At 40.5% G+C, this 8109-nt stretch overlaps 1 long non-coding RNA gene across 3 annotated transcripts; it reads left to right on the top strand.

Annotated features, from left to right (window-relative positions):
- On the top strand, nt 422-8109 carry LOC110429724. 3 transcript variants are annotated; one of them, XR_002446827.1, is made up of 6 exons: nt 422-608; nt 701-919; nt 1031-1115; nt 1203-1286; nt 3117-7072; nt 7745-8109. It is a non-coding gene; the product is annotated as an uncharacterized LOC110429724 (long non-coding RNA). The 3 variants fall into 3 exon arrangements; XR_002446828.1 differs by having other exon boundaries at nt 1203-5111; nt 5408-7072; XR_002446826.1 differs by having other exon boundaries at nt 1203-7072.

Raw genomic sequence — 8109 nt, 5'->3', positions numbered from 1 at the left:
AGAAATGTGCTGAAATAATTCCTGGTAAGTTTTTAGAGATTGATTGACGGACAAGGAACTGGAAGGAGTGATTTGGGTGACAAAGAAAAAATTTCTAAGAAGCTCCAAATGAAAGCCTAAGCTGAGAAACAAGAATTTGATTATAGAAGAATATAAAAGACATATCGGATAAGAAGATCGACCTACTAAACGTATTTTAAAGACTTCACTCACTATCAACCCAGAAAGGAGCAACAAGCAAACATCACCTTAAATCATTTGCACCAGCATGTATGCACAACAATGTTGCTATACCCTAGGATAAATTTTTCCAGCACCCACCTCTTTCTTTTTTTCCCAGCACCCACCTCTTATATTATTATTATTATATATTCTTTTCCCTATCCATTTTCCCATTCCAATATTTATTGATCGTCGGAGACGCCGGTTTTTATATCCGCCCTCGTCGCACGGACCCAGCTCGCCGCCGCCCTCACCACACGAGCCCAGCTTGCCGCCGCCCCCGCCGCACAGCCTCAGCTCGCCACCGCGCCTGCTCCATTGTTCGGTTCCGGCGAGCTCTCTGCACTTGGGCCCGCGGCTACTACCCATCCAATTGCATCGAGCAGGTAGCAGTTTGTCTTCTCGTCTCCAAATCTTCACCTTCTTCCCAATCCCTATGCTGAGTGAATCCACGACTGCGGCCACGCCTTATCCGCAGCTACCTTGCCCGATGGATTCGGCGGCGGCGACGTCCTCGCCATACTTGCAGCACCAATCTACAGCTGGCAGCATCGGCGGCAGTGTCCATGGCGGCGTCATATCCGCGGCATCGACAGCATCCCTCCACAGAGCCCCTCAACATGATTCGATGGTAGTAGTGGCACCCTCACCTTATATGTACGAGGAGAATCGCTCACCTCAACTATCCCCTAGCATGGTACCCATCCATCCTGACTCACATTCGATGCCCCAATATTGGTCCCTTTTATTGTTGGGGATGAGAATTAATGATTGATTGACAATCTGACTTTCTGTGTGTTGTGTGCAGATCCAAGACCTAACGAAGATTGTTTGATTCTGATCTTTTTGCTCATGGAGATCTGGAATCTATTTACAGGGAGATGCAAGTTGAGGTACTTTCAGGCCAAGTGTTTCATTTGTTTAAGAATATATGCACATCGCAACTTTTATATTTAAGTTTGTTTTTTACATTGTTCTAGTGCAAAATAGCAGTACAACACTGTTGCAGCAACACGGCATGATCTCATCTGCCATTAAAATCGATCTATGTTCTGCTCGCATGGGTAATTCTCTATCTTTCCCTTGTTCAATGAAATGAGCCTGGAGGTTGTTTAGCTTACTAGATATAGCTTATTTGTAACATTTATAGATTACTGCAAGGGACCTTTTTGCCTCATATTAGTTATGCTTTGTAATTGTTTTTTATTTTCAGTCAACTTAGACCTGTTCACCTGTCCAGTTCCTGATTGTTGAATTGGTGTCCCTTCTTCCCTTCATGGCTCTAAAGTTGAGTATTATGATGTTTCTCCAGGAAGCCATTTTATTGTAGAATATTTTTAGAAGAAACCAGCCATTTTATTGTAGACTATTTTTAGATGAAACAATTTAACTGTAAACTATCAGGCTATCTCTCCTATTTTGGTTCTAAGTGTCACCAGCTAGATATGTTGGGAAAAATATACTCCATCTGTCCCATAAAAAGTGTCATTCTAGGATTCAAATTTTGTCCCTTTGAAAGTGTTGTTTGCCTACCTATAGGAACTGTACCAGCAGCTGTCCACCTGCACTCACCCATCACCCACTCACTCGCCAGCACGTAGCCTGTTAGTGGCAGCAGCTTCTTCATTTACAGTACTTCAGCTTATGTAATTATTGGATAGTAGAGGCATGCAGGCATTTTACTCTTCTCCTTGATATAAGCACCAGCCTCCCAAACGACCATATATATGGCATAGAGGTAGTATTTGCTGCAGACAGTTTGATAATACTAGGATTGTTCTAGAAAACAGGTCGTTGTAGAAATCCTAGCCTGCTACATGACAATAAAAATATTATTTAGAAACACATCTGTAGTATGATTCATCGATAAAATTGTAATTGGGTGAATTCACTTATTCAGTTAACTACTGATGCTGAGGCACAAGATTTAGTGCTATGATTAATTTATAATATTATAAGTGTTGCTGTTGTGATATAGTAACTGTGGTGGATTAATTAGCAGCTCCTTTTTTGCTTGACTCGATGCATAAGCATGGAAATTAAAACTTGAAACTTGATCATCACTGCAGCTAGAGTTTGGTAAATTTTTATTGAAGATCTAGCTATCCAAGTAGTATGCCTCGGAGACTTCACTTATTCAGCTTATGCCTTCCCTGACCTGTCAACCAAACTGACTCTTGTCATGGCTTGTTGGGATTTTGTAATGTCGGTTCTGAATGAGAAGGGGTTGTAGGCTGATGCCCAAGTGAGACATTCTGTGGCAGATCCAGAAACAACTCAAAGGGGGGGGGGGGCTAAAAATAGTGCAAGGTATTTTTATGGCACATCAGGTAGGGCTAAATCTATATTTTTATGAGTTATCTTAGGCTAGACAAAAGAACTGTTAAATGGATTTCTGGGCTGCGCCCCGGGCCTGGATCCGCCCCTGGAGACATTAGTTTTTCCATGTTTGTGTGCCTCAGGTAATTTTGTCTTCCTCCTATCTTCCCCTCATGGACTGTCTTCCTTGTAAAATTCAAGTGTTTCATTCTCCAAAAGATCATCTTTTATTAAATGAGTCCATTCTTTCAAATGTCATGCGGGTATTTTTGTTCAGCTTATGTTGGGGAATTGCAACACAGGACTATCATGTGCTCTGCATGCTATTACTAATTGAATTCTGGACTCAAACATGTTCCCATGAGGTTAAAATATTGTATATGCTCTGAATTGTCAATTCAAATTGAAACTTTACTTTAATTTCATCTTTTTGTTTTTGAGATGCCATCAAAACCAGATGTGTGCTCTGCTTCCTTGGATACTTCTGTTCTCTGGCTTTTTCCTTGTTGCGTGAAAGGAGCCTGCAGATTGTTTACCTCACATAGATATAACTTATTTATATTTATTGTTCACAGATTACTGCAGGCTGTAGAGCGAGGATTGATGAGGAGTCAGACATTTATTTATGTCTTTTGACTTTCAGTTTAGTTGTCCATCTTCTTACCTGTTTTTATTTTATTTTATTTTCAGCTTACATTTTCAAGACCTGAACTCCTCTCTTGTTTAATCTAATGAACTGCTAATCATATTATTGTTTTATCTTCTAGCTATCGCCCACTTGAGAATGCTTCAGTACGAATATGAAATGTGTTTCAGTAGGAACACTAGATTCTGATCTCATATCTTGTTCTTTATTTTAGACACTCACAACAGTCTTATTCTGTGATCCTGTTCATTAATATTTTTTAGTTAAGTAAACATCTCCAAGTATGTGGTTAGAAATAAATTTGGTCACAAGGGGTTGTGGATGCTCAATAAGCTATTTCCCGAGCCACCAAAAACAACCTCGGCGCCTCCCTTTGGTGTGTTTCCACTGCCCCTCTTTTCTTCTTTCTTCTTATGTTAGTTTTTTCCTCAAGTTTCCAATTATGTCCCGGGAGAAGAGGGCGGTTCCTCCAGTTATCTCGCCTGGTAGATGCAGTTCATTTCTCATGGTGCATATAGTCTACCTCTCCCGCATGTTCACCGTGTATTTGGCAGTGGCGGTACCAGCTTCCATCCTACTCCAATCATCCATTCAACTTCTGCAACTCTCTTTTACCAATTCCCTCGTTTGGCCTGTTTGACCTATTCGATGGCTATGACAGTCCCTTATCTGTTTAGCTCCCCAGTAGCTTTTGACAACCCTTTTTGCTAAGTCCTTCCTAAACAAAAAAAAATCTGTTACGTTAGCACAAAATGTTTTTATCACCCTTTATGTGTGTTGATTTTTCATATTATGCACTATTCATTCTATGTTCAGTTATTCTTTCATAAGCCTCTACTGCCCTATCCACAAGTTATGTTATTTGACCCACAAATATATTTTCTGGTGCCCTTAATCAACTAAAGCCCTCTTGCATATACCCCTTTATTCTAGCGTCTTCATAGTCGTTCTACAGGTAGTTGGTAGCCTAGTTGAACCTTTAATCATGTGACTAGAGATGTAAGTGCGATGGATATTTGGGATAGCAGCAGGCTTGCAGTGTATGTTATCGACCCAAGTTCTACTGTTTTGAAGCTCGTATATACACCTGACCATGTGAGACCTGTCCAGTGGATATTTTGGAAGGGGCTGCAGTAGTCTTATGTCTGGCCATCTTGCTTACTATAGAGTATTCACAACCATATATCACTTTTCTTCTTCCTAGTTCACTAGCTTCCTTTCTTATGTGCTCATCAGCTTAACCTTGGGCATGAACTGATCTAGGAGGTTACAGGTTGAAGGGCATTGTGAATTTGTGATGTAGACTGAGTCTTATAGGTTACAGGTTTATTTGTGGTGTTATTTGCTTATTGTAGACAATCCATCTGTCCTCTGCTCGTACCGCTCGCCCTAGTGCCCTGCTCCTGTTGCTAATGCCTCTCACTCAACATGTCCTACATGCCGAGGTAAGACTGGCCTTGAGGTTCTTTAATTTATTTTGTGCATTAGTTTGTTAATTAAGAGACATCGAATTGTCAACTAAGGAACATAAGAAAAGATTTCTGGTCTATTTTATGGAAGGAATAAGTTCATGTGCTACTGTATTTTTATTTGTGAATATAGATATATAGGGATTATCTAGGCAAGATGAAATATGCTAGTGCATTCACAAATTAGTGCTCATGTATGAAGATCCACTTGCAAACTTTCTTATGATTTTCTTTTAGATTTTTCAGTCATGCAGATCCAACTAATCTGTAGCTTCCAAGTTTGCTACGCTGGACCGACAGAGTTGGGTTGAGAACAGTTCAGGAAATACCATTTTTCTGAGTATTCATATGTGATATCTTTACATCTAAATTATATTTTTTAGATGCTCAATTATGAATGGGCATGGCATAGAGAAGAGTACAAAATCAACTAGTATTGTTGATTGCATTTTAGGGTAAGCTAAACATGTATAACTGTTTGGTGGCGCCTCCCAGCTTTAGTTGCTTTTCTTTGCTATATTTTATACTTCCTTTTTCCCATTAAAAATGTTGATTCATTGATGTTCAGTAAGTTATTTAAGAAAGCACAAAGTAGCACCTGAGTTTGTAGGATAATGTCTCTTTTTTTGTCTACTGCAGAACTGGATGTTAAGTCTAGATAGCAACTTTTCTTGCCTATTCGGTTTTGATTATTTACATCTAGCATTCTAATTTCCCTCTCAAGCCAAATTTATGTTTTTCTTTTTTGCAGGAAAGAAGCCTTCTTGTGTGGATGGATGCTTTTAGTTGATTAGCACAGATGTACATGTCGCCGTGGCCTACCCTCTAAACTATTTTTTTTTCTCGAAAAACGCAGGAGATCTGCATCTCATTGTACTAAGAAGAAAAAGGGGTATAAGAACCCAGAACTTACAATACACCACCACACCACACACACACTACACAAGCCAAAACAGCCAAGACACAGATGCATCTAAGCTGGCAGCAAGGCGACCCACATCGACCTCAGGAATTAATCACCTGGGAGATGGGCAGTCAAGAGGGAAAGCCCTCGAGCCCCTGCAGTGCTCCACATCCGGCGCTCCTCACCAGCCACTACTAAAGCCCCAGCCACACTTGGAGCTGATCCATCAAAAATGCAGCGATTGCGATGATTCCAAAGAGTCCAGGCACCCAGAATAATTAGGGAGTTCACCCCTTGCCTCACCAAATTAGTTGTAGCATTATCGGCTCTCTCCCACCAGTCCAGGAAGGAGTTATCGGTAGGTTGGGGAGATAGGATCTGGAGACCGACCTGCCTAAGCATAAAAAACCAAAACTCCCTAGCGAAGACACATTCCACCAGGAGATGGTTGATTGATTCTTCTGCTTGATCACAAAACGGGCAGCGATCTGGGTGTGGCAAGCCACGACGTGCAAGACGGTCGGACGTCCAACACTTATTGTGGGACACTAACCACATGAAAAAACGACATTTTGGTGGCGCCCATGTCTTCCAAATTCTTTCCCATGGCCCAAAGAGAGTAGCTCCAAGGAAGAACCCCTCATAAGCCGCCTTAGCTGAATATTTGCCATTAGATGAAAGCCTCCAGATATGATTAACCTCTCTTTCTGGTTGTAGATCAATGCCTGAAAGGATGTCCCACAACTGAAACACATCAAGTAACACTCCAACAGTTATAGCTCCTTGTATATCTGCAATCCAAGCCCGGTTATTAAGCGCTTCCTTGACTGTACGCTTTTTGATCCTTCTTTTAGAGATGACGGCAAATAGTTGAGGGGCCAGCTCTGCTATACACTGTCCATGCAGCCACCTGTGAGCCCAAAAAAGGGTATGTTCACTATCACCTACTTCAGTAACAACAGCCATTGCAAAGAAGGACTTCACCTGATTAGGGACTTCTATCGGGAGATGCGCCCAGGGGCGGTTTGGTTCTGTTTTCTGCAGCCATAGCCACCTCATTCTCAATGCCCAACTAAGGGTTTTTAAATCTGAAATTCCTAGCCCGCCCAGTTCAGTTGGGCGGCAAACTTTTGGCCATGCTACAAGACAATGTCCACCTCGCGCTTCCTTTCGACCACGCCAAAGAAAAGCACGCCTTATTTTGTCAATTGCTTTAATAGCCCAAGCTGGAAGATCAGATGCCATGACAATGTATATAAGCATACCAGTGAGCACAAATTGAACCTGAATTCTTCTTCCTGCCCTTGTCATCAACTCTGCCTTCCATCCTGGCAGTTGATCAGCAATGCCGTCAATAATGGGTTGCACTTGATTCTTAGTTAACTTTTTCAACGACAGAGGCAAACCTAAGTATCTGCATGGGAACTCAGAAAGGGAACAGGGCAGCAGGTTTTGAGTGATTGCCAGATCCGAGTCATCACAACTAATTGGCAGCACACTGCTCTTTTGAAGGTTTGTATTAAGACCTAGAATCCTGATATCCTCTATTACATGTGCTATAATAAATTGTTATAGAATTATTTATGGTATCCTACTATCTTCTACCAATAATCTTGGTTTCAAGGGTGACTAGGCATCCAGGCGAGATCTAGGTGTGAGCCTAGGCAACAAGGCACCACTGTTCCCCAGCGAGCTAGGTTCGCCCTGGATGCCTAGGCGTTGCCTTTGAAACAGGGCTCATAATACTTTCCCTTTTGTTTTGTTTCAAGCTATATAAGGTTCCAGACTTCCAGTTGTTCCATTTATATTAGTATAAGTATAATAACATATTACTTAGGTACTACATTAATTTTTTACCGTTTTCTTGAGTATCTATAATGTATCCTTGGCTTATTGAATTTACTGTAAACTAAGTTTATGCTATTACCATACTTCACTCGTAAAAATATGTTAATGCTTGTCATATATAATTATACACTACAGATTCTTCACTATGAAAAAGACAAGACACTCTCCATTGGATGGTGAACATTTTTACCATTTTCATCTGAAAGAACAAAATATAAACATTTGTATTTTCCAGATAGCTTGCTCTATAATGTTTTTAGGTAAATAGTTTATATTTTATCTGCTAGTATTTTTGTACTTAACTAATTGTATTATTAATGGTTTTGATCAAAGCAGGATGCATTCGGGGTTGTCTAACCTGTGCTTTCCATAGGGTGGTTCGTCCTGTTTGCTGCCCTGCTCTGCTTCTGCTCTCTATACAGTGCTACTGCTGCAGTATTCTTCATATACGGGAATGTTACAAAGATCAGTCTAGTAGCCACTAGAATTGTATTAAAGTTACAAAATTTCAAGTTACTTTGGTAACAAATATGTTTGTCACCAACTTTTATGCTTTGATCCTAGACAAACATAGAAAATGCTGCACTTACTTTGATTTGACAATTTTATTGTTCTTTATGAACAAGTACTTAACAGTTTGAAAACTAAAAAATGTTATTCTTGACAGGGATTAATAATTGAAAACATAGCATGATTTTGTA

This window comes from Sorghum bicolor, chromosome 8 (assembly GCF_000003195.3).
Source record: "Sorghum bicolor cultivar BTx623 chromosome 8, Sorghum_bicolor_NCBIv3, whole genome shotgun sequence".
Taxonomy (NCBI): Eukaryota; Viridiplantae; Streptophyta; class Magnoliopsida; order Poales; family Poaceae; genus Sorghum; species Sorghum bicolor.
This window is presented reverse-complemented; position numbering and strand designations above follow the sequence as displayed.